Source organism: Zootoca vivipara, chromosome 8, assembly GCF_963506605.1.
Source record: "Zootoca vivipara chromosome 8, rZooViv1.1, whole genome shotgun sequence".
Taxonomy (NCBI): Eukaryota; Metazoa; Chordata; class Lepidosauria; order Squamata; family Lacertidae; genus Zootoca; species Zootoca vivipara.
Genome location: NC_083283.1, coordinates 60628745 through 60645555, shown reverse-complemented (window position 1 = coordinate 60645555; position 16811 = coordinate 60628745). Strand labels below are relative to the sequence as shown.

At 40.0% G+C, this 16811-nt stretch overlaps 1 protein-coding gene across 17 annotated transcripts in view; it reads left to right on the top strand.

The window, feature by feature from the left end:
• The window catches only part of ATXN1 (ataxin 1), a 202444-nt gene that overhangs the window by 42841 nt on the left and 142792 nt on the right, over positions 1-16811 (top strand). For 10 of the 17 annotated variants that reach the window (XM_035124729.2, XM_060277955.1, XM_035124732.2 and 7 more), the window contains one exon: positions 4539-4625. The gene's annotated coding sequence lies outside the window, so the exon portion shown is untranslated. Of the gene's footprint in view, positions 1-4538; positions 4626-16276; positions 16374-16811 lie in introns of all 17 variants that reach the window. The other 7 variants (XM_035124742.2, XM_060277957.1, XM_035124741.2 and 4 more) reach the window with 3 other exon arrangements.

Here is a 16811-nt window from a genome sequence, read left to right as displayed (position 1 = left end):
CTTACACAATGGAATTAAGTAAAGAATTGGGGCCTAATAGATTTTGTTTTTGTGGGGAGTGGGAGTTTACTGCTCCAGGCAGCAGATTTTTACCATTCGCAATACAGCTTTCTCCTGTCTGTTCAGAACTTTAAAGAACATGAAGTAAGAGCTTTTTAGTGGTTACATCTATTCTGATACATGGAACAAGGGTTTTTCACATCATGATGAGAATTCACTGTAAAAAAATGTGTAATCCTAGCTAAGCAACTTCTGGATGATTATATTGTCTTCTATATCCCAAGGTAAACAACAAGATCAGTAACTTTCTAGCTAGTTATAGGGGCGATTTATAATGCAGCATGCTCTATGCCTTGTGCATTGCAAAGTACCGTAGTATCATTTTTCTTAACAGTATGTATTGAGGTCAAATTGGTGCAAAACAGGAGTGGTTAAATGTTAGCTGAGCTGTGTGAATGTTAACGGAACTAAAGTAATACTGAAACTATTGTGGGAGTAAAATGATGGTGGCTGGGCAGATAACAAGAGAGAAGAAAACATTTTATTGGGCTATAAATGTAAAAAAAAAAGTGTTTGCAACACTGAATGAAAAATAATCGTAGCATAATGTTGCTCAAGCTGAATTTTCAGTTTGCCCCATTCTTGTTTGCATTTGTAACTTCAGTAAAATGATAGTTCTTTATCTCTGAATGTTATCTCTGAATGTATTTGATTAAAAGTATCTTCATACTCTTATGACATTTTGTATAGTTTTGAAAGCATTTCGAAAGCATGTAGTAACTGAATTTTGTATTTATTATGCAGTCATGTATCACATCTCTTAAACTCACTGAAGTATTGTGCTAGCATTATTTACAGTTTTTTTTAAAAAAGCACTTGTTTTTCTGGATATTTGCTTTTGTGCAAAAGTTTATGTTAAAATTTGCAATGGCTTCCCTTCTCTTAGAACGCTGCTATTTTTTTCTCTTGTTAGATAAAATTGTTCAACTTCCATAAACAAACAGCTCCTTCTACTTCAGAGATGAACCCAAAATGCTATCGAACCATTTTTGAGGAAGTTTATATCAATATTTGCATTTTTACATACTTCATAGGAAGTAGCCAACCATATTAAATTGAAACTATTTACTGTTGATTTTGTGTGAATGTTCCAACATATAGCCAGATCATAACCTGCCATATTGTGACTTTAGTGACTGAGAGAATGATACACCTTAAGTCACAATAAATAAAATAGTGCTTTGTTGCTGGATCTCATGGGCTGAAACTGAGTGTCATACATCACAAAAATCAGCAAGGATGTTAGGGATTCCTAGGGCTTGTATTATATAAAAGTGATGATTATAAGGTGTCAAAACAGATGCATCAGTAAGCAAATGACCTCCAGCTCACCCATTTTTTACATATGATCCAGATTCTGCAGACTCAATGCTTACTACCTTTCTGGTCACGGTGAGGGGTTTAATGTAGGTGACTCACTTTCATATACTGTTAAAGTGATGAGTTGGAACAAAGGCTTGCAGAGAAGTCTGCCCTGCTGAGAGGTCATCAGAGGTTCTTCTGTAGCTCTGGAACTCTCTTCCACTTAAGGCTTGCCGCGGACCAAGTCTGAGGGTCTTCTGGAAATGCTGCAATACCTTCTGTTCTTTAGCAAAGATGTTGGGAGAACCCCAGGGTCAGCATGTGGGGGAAGGAGAGAGAAAGAGCATTGAATTCCTCCCAGTATATTTAAAATATGCTTACCAGCTTAGGCCATAGCTGCCAAGTTTTCCCTTTTCTTGCGAGGAAGCCTATTCAGCATAAGGGAAAATCCCTTTAAAAAAGGGATAACTTGGCAGCTATGGCTTAGGCTGGTGAGCTAGCCACCATCCTATCTAGAAGCAGCTGGCCTTGCCTCTGCTATTCATGCCCTGGCTACACCCAGACAAGACTAGTGTAGCACACTTTTTGTGGGGTCTGCCCCTAAAGATGTTCAGAAGGATCAGTTGTTACAAGATATGGCAGCCAAGATGCTTATGGTGGTCAAGTGTTGGGAATGCATTGCATTGATTTTACATTGCTACACTGGTTATTCGCTTCTGGCCTCAATTTCAAACCTTTCGGAAGCAGGTTACTTGAAGAGCAACCTATACCTGTAAAGACCTGCCCAGGCCTTAAAATCACCCACAAAGTCCCTTCTTGCAGTCCTCACAATTAAGATCGGTCAGATTGGTTGAAACAAAATAAATGGGCTTTTCAGTGCTGGTCCTATATCTATGGAACAACCTCTCAAGGGAGGTACATGTGACTCCTCTGTTTGCTTTTGATTTTCATTTTAGTCTGTTTTGGATTAAAACTATGGGTTGGATTTTTAAACTGCCATTGTTCTGTCATTTAAATTGTAAAATTGTTTTGCTGGTGCATGGATGTAGCCAAGGTGGGGCAGCTGGCCCCCCTGATCAAGTAAAACAATAGAAATACTTACCAATCACGTCAGTTCTCCCCCTCCCACACACACACCAAGTCTTGCCCCCCCCCACAAAAATCCTGGCTATACCCATGCACTGATGTGAAATAGGAATTATTTCATCCTGCTGTTTTTGGTTTAAATAATTGTTAAATGCAAGTGTTAAAATGTTTTTATGACTCTGCTTGTAAGCTGCCATGGGATAATTTTTGTTTTGAAGGGTGGCATATAAATCCTTAAAATAAATGCTGTATAAGATTTATAAAGACAGCCAATTTTTCAGTATGTTTACTTTTTCTTGGTGTCTGTTTTTATGATTCCATATATGAATGGTTGCATATAAATAATGCATATGAATTAATGAAATATGTATCATTGTAGCTAAATGTGCTAAAATGAACCCTGAATACATGTGACACAGCTTTATGCAGCCAAAATGAATGAAATAGCTGGGTGATTTCCCTCCCGCCTCTCTCTGTGGAACAAAAAAAAAATCCACATTCTGTAGAGATGCAAATTGAAACACATGACAGTACCTATGTATACAGTATATAAATATAGTGCTTGAAAAGAGCTGCAAAGCTGTTCTTTCGTAATAGAATCCAACGTGTTTACTAGTTTTTGAAAATGTGTGCACACCAAATAAATCTCCAGTATTTGGGCCAGAGTGTACCAGCATTATGCAAAGGGAAGATTAACAGCACTCAGTATAAAGCTATGATCCACTTTCCTCTTGATTCCCAGACACTATCAACCAAATCAACAAAGAACTAAACTAGTGAAGAGGTCATGTTCTTTGCTTCATTTGCCTCATTATAAGGGGAAAGTCTGTCATAATAGAAAATCTCACTGCATCTAGCGAATTATCTCTCAATCATGATAGCACACGTAGGAAGATTATAGTGGGAATAAAAACAGCCAGGATAGCAAGTGTGCCTCAATACAATGAAAGACAACACCAGACATTCCACAGCTACTGACAAAGTAGCTCTCTTCTAGGTCTGCTTCTGGTCATTTCAGTCTGTGCGCTCAAGTCTCTGACAACCCTCTGCTCTAAAGGGCCCAATTACCCCTAAGGACCGTCATATGTCCATGGCAGGCATGTCAAACCTGCGGCCCTCCAGATGTTTTGGACTATAATTCCCATCTTCCCCAACCACTGCTCCTGCTAGCTAGGGATCATGGGATTTGTAGGCCAAAACATCTGGAGGGCCGCAGGTTTGACATGCCTGGTCCATGGCCTCAAATGACGTTAATCGGGACACCGTCACTATTTCTCCTATATCCAAGGAGAGAGGTTATTGGTATTGTCATTCTGCTCATCCTTCCGTTGGATGGGAATTGGAACAGTTGCACCCAGTATTTTATATGAATTCCTGGGTTGAAGAAAGAAATTCAGCACAACAGTTGCTTCTCCCTAGCTTCTGGCATGAAGACTGGAAGGCAGGGAGGGAAGTGTGGCAGGAGAGGCAACAGCAAGGAGTGCCAGGAGCGGGACATGTCTCAGGTGTGGGAGACTTGAACACAAGCAGAGACTGCCTTGTGTTTTGTATTGTTTATTTTTAAATGTTTCTGGTTCTAAGTTGTCTTTATGGTGGTGTATTTTATTTTGTATTTGAGACATTTTATTTATTATAAAGTGACAGTTAAATGTAATAAATTATAAACATTTTTATTATTAATAATAGAGCAAGTGGACAGGTACGGAGCCTCAAAAGAAAAAGGATAAGGAGCTTAAAAAAATGAGCCTAAAATTAATCTGCAAATAATTTATGTTATAATATAATATGCTCAGTGTATTTTGGTATATTGCTGCCTTCATCACTGAGAGTGAACAAGAACTATATTAGGAATGCTCAGTAGTAAAATAATACCATTACATAAAAATAAACACATTACGTCAAATAACTAAGCAAACTATGTACACCCCCTAATCTTAAACCAATGGATAGACTTGAAAACGAATTCTTATTAGAATTGGTGAGAGACCACTCCCTGATTTGATTTTAATAGATTTTTGTGTGTGCGTCTGTTTGCCTGTCTACAATTTTGCGTCGTCTCTATTTCATAAAGATATCTCTTTATTTCTCAGCAGAAAATCATTGCACCCTGGTTGGATGTTTCAAGACCCAGTGGATTTTTACATCAAAGAAAAGTAGAAGATCTGTGCATTTATTAAGTAAGACTTCTTATGTTTAACTTTTTCTGTTTGTAGCACATGGCATGGAAATAAAAAAGAGCAACATTCTTGCATCTGATGTGTGCTTTATAGCTTTGAGGCCCAAAATCAAGTACACAAGAAATGCTTTATTCTGTGGCCATGTTTGCATGTCACCATGAACTGTAAACGATGGCTTTTCATGCAGGGACAAATTGCATCCGCTGTGCTCCTCCCTGCAACAGCTGGGAGGGAACAAACCATGTTCCTTGGTTTAGTGTTATGTCTGAATTTGTGACTGTGGTTTGTTTCATTTCAGGCAAACCATTGTGATAAAACAAGATTTCAAGATTTCATAGATGCCATGTTAACCATGGGGTCATTTTAAGAAGTAGTTGGGCAAATACCTCCATAGAATCACTTAATCAGGTGGGGTTGATGCTTATCTGGATGTGGGGAATTTCTATTTCACTTTTTAATTGTGATCAGATCATTTTCTGGTGAGATTTAGGCTTGCTGCAAAGGTGAGGTACCAGTTGGAATGGTCTGCCCTTGGAGGCAGATAGATCTGGATGGATTTCTGAGAGTTCTTCAAGGAGTTTCCACATGGCATGGCCAGTGTCCCTAATAATGCCTTGGTCACTTTGTGTATTGTGGAGGTGGCTTTACCTAAAATGTGAAAGCCCTCTCATTTGAAGGCTTTCCCCCCCGAAAAATTGCAAAAACTGGGAAAATGTTGGACTATGACGTGTGAAAGGATACAGAAGCTTGTTTCAATCCACGCAAACCTTCAGCTTTTAGAAGTCCATGATAGATATGATGGCAAATGTGAAGAAGAAGAAGAAGAAACTGATAGCAATAGCTCAGAAAATGAGACTGATAAATTTTTATGTAGCATTCATTGAGACCCCCTTTTTCTCAGTTCTTTTTTTATGTCTGCTTGACAGTTTGGAGAATTGAAGGAGACATAGGATTATATTAAGCGATAATCTTACTCAGAGTAAGACCCATTGAAGTTAATAGACATAAGGAACTCACGGTTACTAATTTCAGCGGGTCTACTTTGAGTAGGACTTAGTTGATTTTACAGCCCATCATAATTTTCTGCTCCTTATAAAATGGCAAAATGAAAGAGATACTAGGTTCCTTGCAGTTTAGCAGCTTGTAGCTTCGCCTGTAACAAAAAGTAAAAACAGTTTGTAAATATTGACTGAAGAGATTGTATAAACATGATAATTTAATGGCAAACCAATTTATATATAATACATTTTATGTTCCTAAAGTAACAAAGTGACTTTTGATCTGTTGTTGTTGTTGTTTAGTCGTTTAGTCGTGTCCGACACTTTGTGACCCCATGGACCAGGCACTTCTGTCTTCTACTGCCTCCCGCAGCTTGGTCAAACTCATGTTAGCTTCAAGAACACTGTCGAACCATCTCATCCTCTGTCGTCCCCTTCTCCTAGTGCCCTCAATCTTTCCCAACACCAGGGAGTTTTCTCATGAGGTGGCCAAAGATGCTAAAAGCAATTAAGTATTGCTTCTGTATCTGTATTTTTTTTATTAAAAAAAACCCAAAATAAAACAAAAAACAATATTTTCCTGCCTGTGTCTTCAAAATTTCCAGAAATTTTATCTCTAAGCTTTGGTGATTGACATGATCACTTCCAACTGCCTGTTTCCTTAAATAGAGCTTCTTCAGCTCCTTTTGTTCATGAGAGAACTAGGAGCAAGAATCTGAACGATAACAGGTGGAATGGAAGTGTAAAACTGTGGTTCATCAAATGCTGAATTTTGAGTGCCAATGCCAAAATCTCAGCAACGTACAATAACATAATTAAAAACATGAAATACAAAGAAATGCAACATATAAAATAAGTACAACATAACAAATCAACAAAGTAGAGAATCCTCTCCTCAAACACAATTCCCATTGGATCGAGCAAATCCCATAGTAGCTAATCAAATATATTAAAGGGAGGGGGGGGGTCCTTTGCCTAGCATTGAAAGGATTGTCAAATGAGTACCAGACAGGACTCTTTGCAGAAAGCATCCTTTTCTTGCTAACCAGAGCAAATTAGGCAAATGTTAAACTAATTTCAAAAATTGCCTACTGCAAAAAGTGACTACTGCTACAGCAGGTATAGGCAAACTCCAGATGTTTTGGGACTACAACTCCCACCATCCCTAGCTAACAGGACCAGTGGTCAGGGATTATGGGAGTTGTAGTCCCAAAACATCTGGAGGGCCGAGTTTGCCTAATCCTGTGCTACAGGAATGGCAAATTGGGGGGCAATTTTTTAGGGGAAGGATTTGCAAATGTTTTACAGGGGAGACTTACTTTGGCAGCACACTACTTTTTAGGCATTTTTGTCCTCTTAGACTTCATATATTTTCCCTGCACAATGACCATTGGAATAATGCTGCACTGCGATATAATATTATTCTGATGGGGATTCTGGGGAGGTGGGAAGGATGACAGCTAACAATTTTCTCTTTTCTCATCTGAAGAAGTGTGCATGCACACGAAAGCTCATACCAAAATAAAAACTTAGTTGGTCTTTAAGGTGCTACTGAAGGAATTTTTTTAAATTTTCTCTTAGAATCCCTCATTAAAACTATTCGACATGCAGCAACTTTCCAAGGGGCATCAAAATGGGGAGCAATGGCAGCAACTCAGAAGGAGCTTCTGATAATATCCTTTGCAGCAGCAGCAAAATGAAATTTCAGAGGATGTTAAAGATTAAAATAGACCAAGTGCTGATGTGTCCCAAACAAGTTCTCCCTTAAAAGTATTGCAAGTTTTTACTCTTCTTTTCCCTTCGACATTCAGATTGTGGGTAGAACATTAATTAAGCCAAATAATCTGTTTAGCCTTACTTTAAATATGACCCAGACTGGATTACTGTGAAGTGTTTCACATTGGGTGCCTTGGAAGGCAGCTTAGTAACTTCTGTTGTGCAAAATGCAGCTTCTGTTGTGCGAAATGAGGCCCCTTTATCTAAAAGGCTGTCTGTACCCATATATATGACCCTGCTCACAATTGCCCACTAGTGAAATTGCCTGTATTGATCAGCAATGAGATAGGGCCTTTTGTCGTGGTGAACTCTGCAGTTGGGCAACTCTTCCTGTTAATGTTTGCCTGGATCCTTCAGTTCTGGAATGCGAAAAAGCCTAGACGATCTGATTCCATTTCTTTCATGCAACTATTTGTCTGTATCCACTCAATGCTTCATGTTCTACATGATTATATTTTGTTTTTATTTCTCTGTGTTGCTTCGTGAGGGCTTGGCCCTGAAAAGCAGCAGATAAGCGGAATAAAACAATAAACTGATAAATAAACGCTGAGTGCCAAGAGGAGCTATCATTTTTAAAAAGCTTGTCTTCGGAGCATTGATAGAGAAAAGTCACAATGTAGTTGCCTTTTCGTGCCAAAAACATTTCTGTAAACTTGCCCCAGGTTCAAATATGAGGACTGTTTGGATTGCTTTATGTACTTCATGTTGTTGCTTTGTTATGATAAAAGAGAACTGTTTATTCAGAGATGAACCCTAATGTTTCACTGTTCTGAAATACGAATGGATGCAGTTGTCAGATTTTCAAGGGCTGGCTAGGATACTTGCTCTCTGGACGAAAAAAATACGACTGCTTGTGAGATATAAAGGCAAAATGAAAAACTTAGGGAGGAAGGAGCAGGGAGGAGCCAAGATGGCTGCTTACTGTTTGAATTAAAATAAAAAAATTCCTTCAGTAGCACCTTAAAGACCAACTAAGTTTTTATTTTGGTATGAGCTTTCGTGTGCATGCACACTTCTTCAGATATTTTGCAAGCTGCCTGCCATCGACTGCCAGGCGGAGCCAAACCTAAACCCAATCTGGCTGCAGCTTTTACAGGGTCTCCAGAAATAAGTGTCATTGAGTATACCCTTTCTAATGGGGCCTCTCCATACGTGATACGTTCCTGCTCAAGAGATAAAACTCCATACAGGGAAGGCTATGAATACTGTCACCTAGAGAATACTATGTAGTGTGAGTTTTGCTGCAGGTAAATAGACTGAGAACTTGGAAACTGAAACTTTTATGTTTGCGAGATTGGTTGTGGAGGAGAACAAATTCTTAAGCTGCTTCAAATGTAATTAGGTTGTGCTCTTTTGTGGTTAATTATGAACCTATGCTTGCTATGCATATGAAGCAGATGCAGCAGATTGCTGATATTGTACTAGATATATTCATTTTCAACATAAAATGAATTTTTCATATTACTTAGCCAGCGTATTGGTGACAAAGTTGCTGTTTTCTGAGCTTATGGAGAATTTGAATTTCTTCTTCAAATCTCACTAAATTATTTTATTAGTCCCTATTTTAATTCAATTTTAATGCACCAATCAATAGTAGCTTCACATTTATTGACAGGAATTTCTTGCCTATTGTTTATCATGGATAAAGAATATGAGATTTTATTGATCCAGTAAAAATTAGGACATAAATCACTATCTCTTTACTTTTCTGCTATATGCAGATGCACTACCCCTGTGGGGTTTTTCCATTATGGAAACACTGATGAGGCAAAATGTATAGCAAAAATGTGCTCAATCCTGTGGAGGCCTGGTGCAGCAATGCTCTATATTTTCTAGAACATGGAAACTGAGGATGGGTTTTGGAGGTGTTTTTTGTGTGCTTGTTATGCAGATTGAGAAGTGGGTTTTGGACCAACATTAACAGGGGAGCCTGCTATTATTTCATTATTCCTGGGTCTTCCTGCCACTTTTGCCTCTGCCTCCTTACTATATTGAACATTTAGATGTTAGCAATTGTGAATGTGTTACAAAGGGCTGGCCCATCCACGAGGCAAGGTGAGATGGCTGCCTCAGGCGGCAGAATCCACAGGGGCGGCATATCCATCCTCCCAGGGAATGCAGCATCTTCTGCTTTGGTGGCAGCAACAGCTGCAGCATGCTTCTTGGAGACCAAATCTTCTCCTCCACAATGTACAGCAGCCTCTTGGCCAATAGGAGGTGCTGCTGATCTCCTTCCTGGTGTTATATGGTTGAGGAAGAGAGCAATTGGTGGTCACATTTTTCCTTTATTTCTCTGTAGTGGTGCAGCATAAAAAATGCTAGTGCATTTGCAAAGCTAAGCAGGGTCTGGTATGGTTTAAAATTGGATGGGGTATCCTGTGTTGAGATTTCTGCATTGCAGGGGGTTGGACTAGGTGGCCCTCGGGGTCCCTTCCATCACTGCAGTTCTATGAATCTGGCAACAGTCATTTCTTCTGTAGGTGAGTTTGCTGAAATGCTCACATGCAGCTGTAGTACCGGTAAGAGTGACAAGACAAGGGACTCTTACCCTTCCTAAAACTACACACAGGTAAACATAAGAACAAAGCATAAGCTATTCATGATTTCTCTTCTTACCAAGTCTGTTTGAGAGTATGACTAAATGGAAATTATGTCCTCCTCATAAATCACTGTAGATCAATAAAGGTTTCCCAATGTTCAACCTACCCAGTTCTCAAAAGGAGGCTCCACAATTCCCTTCTTGCCTAGAACTTTATCCCGTGGCTCCCCTGCAGTTTTAGAATCTCAGACATAATTAGTTCATTTATTTGTAGTGAATAACCATCTTTGTTGCCATTTGAGGCTGTCTGGCCAGAATAGTGCTTGCTGGCAGTTTTGAGTCATTGTCATGTGCTAGTTTCAGAAGTAAATGGCAGGTCAAAATGAAAGTACAGTCATACCTCAGGTTGCGATCGCTGCGGGTTGCGCATTTTTGGGTTACAGATATGCCGAACCCAGAAGTACCGGAACAAGTTACTTCTGGGTTTTGGCGCTCGTGCATGCGCAGAACCGCTAGATTGTGCTTTGTGCATGCGCAGAAGCGCTAAATTGCATCATGCACATATGTAGATGCAGTGTTGCGGGTTGCAAACACTGCAGGTTGCGAATGCTGTGGGTTGTGAATGTGCCTCCCGCATGGATCAGGTTCGCAACCCGAGGTTCCACTGTACTGAAAGACTATATTTTAAAATCTACATTTGTCTGTTGACTGGAAAAATATCTAACCAAGTGCACAAACTAGAGAGTAATATGAGAAGGGGAAGACAACAGAGAAAAAAGTGGGAAGAAGCAAGTGATCTGCTTCTGTAATATATGTACTGGTATTTCTTGGTAATTTAGTTAAGCTGCTTCTGTTTTGCACTTTGAGAATGTAAGACATTACACAGAGCAACACAGCCACTCAAACAGAGCAAATCCTGTGGTGAAAGGCTGAGCAGCTGATTTTTTCCAAAGGAGAGTTAAAACATCCCCATCGTGTAGACAAAAAGCCTGTGTACCTAGCCATCTTTCCCCACAACTCACTCACTCCTCATACAAACTCTGTCTACAACAATGTGTGGCTCTTCCTTCCATCTAGCTTCAACTTGCTCATCTGAAAAACAACACAATGGTGGTATCCTGGATATATTCTAGAAAAGTTCAGAGAGGTGAACTTTCAGCATGTTCACAGACACTGTTTGGGCTAAGATACTTTATGACCACCTGCTGCTGATTCCTCTATGATGCCTCTGATGGCAGAAAACTGGCACACAGATCACATGTAACTGGGCAGCGAGAAGGAGCAGAGGAAGACCCAATACTGTTAGGCTGGAGGATTGTGTTCCTGTGTATTGTGGGTAGAATCCAAATGGTGCTCATAGCTTTGGTTGCTCCAACAGGGGCTCTGCTAGTGGAAGAGAAGGAAAAGCAATTTTATCTGATTCCCTCCCCCCCCTCTATCCCTTAGCATCCCCAGAAGAGTCTAGTTTAGCTCCATTTCTGCTAAATTGTACCTGAAGTTGCTTAAGAAACCTATATCATATCCAAAATAGCAGTGGACTCCACAGTATAACAATAAATGTGAGTGATACTGACACCCAGAGTAGCTGTACAGTGTGTCAGTAGCAACATAAATAGCTGACAAGCACAAAAAATATTCTTCCCTTTGTTGTGCCTGCACTTTTTTTTTTTTGATGATGATATATATCAAATCTTACTGGAATGCTTCAGATGACTATTGCTATAAATAGATTTTTCAAAAGAAATTGATCATATGTGTTTGAAATTATGTACTAATTGATTTCCAGAAAAGCTGAGGCACTTTAAATTAATTGGTTTTACAGACTACTATAGTTTCTGTATGCTTCTCATGTATTTCAGTTTTCTAATAAACAAACTCTTGAGAATTTGTGAAGTATTGATTTTGTTTCTGCCCGACGTCTGTCGGGCAATCACTTATGTTAAATAGCCAGTTGTTAGTCTGCTGTGTGGCTGCCTAATATTGAATGATTTTCTCTTAGATGGCTAGCACTCTGTGATCATTGAACTTTTTTGTGGGTCCCCTCCTTAGGATTTTCATCTAATTTCTTTTCCTAATATAAATCTCAGGGTTACTTCAGGTTGTCTAATGCCTTCCTATTGCATGTGGGTATTGCTTGCTTTAGCCTCATTTGTGCACACAAATATTAGAATCTGAAATAGAGAGAATGATAATCAAAGTATACTTAAAAGAGCAGCAGAGATGACAATAGAATCAGGTCACTTGGGTAAACCATGACCACTGTTAAAAGCTCAGGCAAATAGGATAGACTTTGTGTGCCATCTTAGAAGGTGTGCACATGCTAGATTCAATATTCTGGGAACAGAGTTCTTCAGGTTATGTGCCACCACTGAAAAGGCCTCTTCCTGGTGACTGTCCACCTAATTTCTTAAGGTAGGGGCACCATTAGAAGGGTCTTTGCAGAATATCTGAATTAATGGGCAGGTTCATATTGGAGAAGAAAGTCCTTTCAGATTCCATGAACCCAAATCATTTAAGGCTTTATGGATTGAAAGCTAGTACTTTGAATTGTGCCAAGAAACAAACTGGAAGCCACTGAAGTTCTTTAAAATTCAGGAAATGTGGCAGTTTTTGCTGACTACCTGACTATGGTATTTTGGTTCACTTGAAGTTTCCAGACACTTCTTAGATTAACATATTAGAGAAAACACATTTCCCAAAGCATGGATAGCTGTGGCGAGATCATCTAATATAGATTTTACTTGGTGATGTCAGTTGAATAGTTCTGTTTGCCTTTTAGAAATACATAGACTTTTGTCTACAGGCATAATTGTTTTTCTTTTGTAGTTGTGAAACTTTTCTTTCCTTATAAACCTACCTGCAGAGAATCTTCCCTGAGCTAGTAAAATATATTCCAGTTTATCTTTTGCAGAAAAGGGACACTTTACACATTGCAGAAAAAGATGGGTTACTGCTAGGAGACCGCATCTTTTTCTGTTAAGGCTTGAAAGTCATTCATGTGTGCTTCAAAACACACAGTCTTCAAAGTGTGAAAAGAAACTAGCCAGAGCTGAGATGCAGTAATCTTTCAGCAAGAATATCAACTTAATCATCACACTCTCAGATTGCGAATTTAATGCTCCCTTCCCTGCTCGCAGAAATGGAGGGAGGTATATAGATATACTCAAAGGAACCTTGAGAGATACAGACATCCAGAGCATTAAAAAGCTATCCAGGAGTAACCCAATGAGGACAACATACTTAGAAGCTTCCAGAAGTCACAGAACAGGAACAGGAAACTGTGGAGAAAGAGTGAATTGGTCTGACTGACTCCTTTTAAAGTTTTATCATATTCTGGAGGAGGGTATGTATGTCTGTGCACAGTGGCGTAGTGAGAGTTGCCAGCGCCCAAGGCCACACCCGGGGGAGGGGGGGTAGGCATGCAGATTCAACTGCCCAACCCGACATCCTCTTGGGAGATTGCAGCTGCAGAGATAAGGAGCTATTTCATGGTGTGGAGAGGTCATTTCATACAAATTTAATAAATAACACTTCAAAAAGCTTTTCTTATATTTGATTGTCCTGTTTCTGGCAACTAGAAATAACTTTCTTTCTCTTAATCCCCATCCAGAGCTTCTTGAGTTTCCTTCAGAACAGTGGTTCCCAACAGGTGGTCTGCGGACCCCCAGGGGTCCGCGAGCTATGCCAGAAGGGTCCGCAAGATGCTATTAGAATAAAAAATATATTAAATATATTTCGTATGATAACAGATTTTTTGTTTTGGCCGCTTCCTGCATGAGCAGAGTCTAGCGCAAAACTAGAATTAGATAGAGGCAGTAGTTCTGCTGTATGCCGTTAGATGGCGCTTTACAAACACTACTATTTTGCAAAGAGGCAGCGCACGCATTCTACTAACGCTCACCTCCCCAAGATGCTTTGCGCGCGTCGGCTTCATTTCTGTGCTACTGCGCAGGTACCCTGTCTTCTCCATTCCCCTTCCTCCTCCCTGGCGCGCGCTGCCTCTTTGCAAAACAAAGATTTAGGATTAGGAATTAATTAAGATTTAGGATTAGGAATTAATGGGGGTCCTTGTCACAATAGCGGCTCGATGAGGGGTCCTCGAGAAAATTTTGTTGGGAACCCCTGGGCTAGACCATGAACAGGAGTACCAATAAAGGAATGAGGATACAGTGCTATTTGTTGTTGCACACACACCCTTGTTGCTATTCACTTTGCAGCAGTGAACTAGATATTGGAAACAAGTTCTGTGGATCACTTGTAGTTGGAACATGGGAACAGCTCAGATCATTGGCCTATCTAGGTCAGTATTGTTTACACTGACAGCTCTCCAGGGTTCAGGCAGGACTCTTTCTCACCCGTACCTGAAGATGTCAGTAGTAGTAGTAGTAGTAGTAGTAGTAGTAGTAGTTTTTATTACGGCCATTGGCCCATCCTGAAGATGTCAGGGATTGAACCCCAGAGCTTCTGCGTGCAAGGCAGATTCTCTACCACTGACCTACAACACTTCTCCAGTTCTTGGTTTAAGTTTTCTGGTATTTATCTCTTTCAAGAAATATAAAATAAATGTTGTGACATAGCCATACTTCTTGATTTCATGCTATAGTTCCCATCCATTGTTGAGGCCGGAGAGTACAAAGCAAAAACATTAAGACTTTTGTACTACTAGTCCTCTCATGCTTATGATGAGAGCATATATTAAGAAATCCCATGTTCCCCATTCCACCCAGAGGGGTGGCCTGATGTAATTCACAGGGCCAACAAGTTACAAGGTTTGCACAGTAATTTGTTGGTGCTGTTGATTCTGTTAAAAGTAATTTCCCCCCTGTAGGGCAGGGCGAGGTGCAGCCATAGTTTTAGCCCATTAAATTTGCTAAAGAAGCCACACTGTGAATTGGTGAAGTAGAAGTTTCCCCAGAACCAAGACATAAAAAGAAAGTTACGAGCCTGCAGTCAAGATTCAAAAAGATAGGCAGCGACAAATACTATATTTGATTTCATTAAAATTAGCACCTTCCTGTCCTAATGTCTGAAACATCCTTAGAAATGCACACTCCCTTTCTTGAGACTTGATTTGAGGCATTCATTATAAGCTCCTAGGCATATCCCCGCTGTTCTAGTGGATTTGGCTGTGATGCTTCATTTTGCTTTGTGCACTCCCTTGTTGTCACTATTTCCATAAAACGGCATTTTGACAAACAAGAACCATATGTAAGGAAGCGAAAGTACAACTTTTCTCAGCCTTTCATTTTGTTAATCTGTTAGAACAAATCTGTTGCTTTTTCACAGCGTGTTAAGCCCTGCAGCTCCTTTTCCTGAGCACACCTGCCAACATTTTAATCTATAAATAAGGAGGCTTGTGGAAGAAAAATAAGACACGCCTTCTAAGTCCATTGAAATCTTTTTGGAAGAGAGAGCTTATTTTGGCAAAGATGACGAAGAATTATTATTAAAGCGCAAAGCAGCTAAAGTCTAGAGTTTGCCCCTCCTAAACCGGAAAGGTTGACGGGCCAAAAACTGTTTCACTTTCTCTAACAAACTGATGTGCTGCACCTGTCTGAAATGCTAACCTGGAGGAAAATTACGCAAATCAACCTTATTCCTCCCAAATTAACTTTTTGCTGCTGCCCTTCTTGAGATCTTGAACTGCAGTAGATCCAGCAACCTCATGGTATTAATGTACCTGCGTGTTTTAAAAATTATTTCATCTCCAGTTAGTCTTCAGGCCTAGTTAATGGCATGATGCTTCCAATCTTTCAACCATGGCTTTGAGATTGGGAGTAGAATGTGGGCTTATGGGCTCCCTTACCCAACTTTCCTCTCCTTCCCATGTGAATTTCCTCTTTTCTTTCATTGTCAGCATTAACTAGGTTGTGGCGCTGTGGTCTAAACCACTGAGCCTCTTGGGCTTGCCGATCAGGAGTTGGCGGTTCGAATCCCTGCAGTGGGGTGAGCTCCCGTTGCTCTGTCCCAGCTCCTGCCAACCTAGCAGTTCGAAAGCACACCAGTGCAAGTAGATAAATAGGTACCACTGCGGAAGGAAGGTAAACGGCGTTTTCGTGTGCACTGGCGCTTGTCACGGTCCTCCATGAGCCAGTAGTGGTTTAGTCATGCTGGCCACATGACCCAGAAAGCGAGATGAGCCCCGCAACCCCATAGTTGCCTATGACTGGACTTGACTTTTACCTTTACCAGAGGTTGGTAGACATGCTGCTATAGAGGGCCCCTGCCCTAGCTGAACAAGAAAAAAACTATTCTACTTTCAGAAGACATCTGAAAGCACCCCTGTATAGGGAAGCTTTTAATGTTTGATGTATTACTGTGTTTTAATTTGTTGGAAGCTGTCCAGAGTGGCTGGAGTTACTACATCAGATGGGTGGCATATGAACAACAACAGCAGCAACAACAACAACAACAACAACAACAACAACAACAATTGTAAGCTTTTTTTGCAAACAATATTGATGGTTAAGGTGTTTCTATTCCAGCAGCAAAAGTTGGAGTAAAGTAGGCAGGGGAGGGGGGGAGGCATGATTTGAAGAGTAATAAAACATCTAGATTTTTGTGATAAATACAGTTTTTTATTATAAGAACTGGGAGTTTTGAGTCTCATAGAGCCAGATAATCAGCACAATATCCTTGTAGATCAGAACAGAACTCGTTTCTCTGAATTTTCCTGGTACTGTGGACCATTCATGAAAAACGCTAGCTCTTATCTATCAGCCTTTTTTGAATATAGTGTCTCTAAACAGAGGAAATAGGAGCTGCCTTTTGTCATGAATGTCATTCTGGCTGTTAGTTGAGGATGGTTAATGTATTTTTAAGTATTTTTCTGCAAGATGATTTACCCACTCCCACTGGTGAATTTGTTTGCTT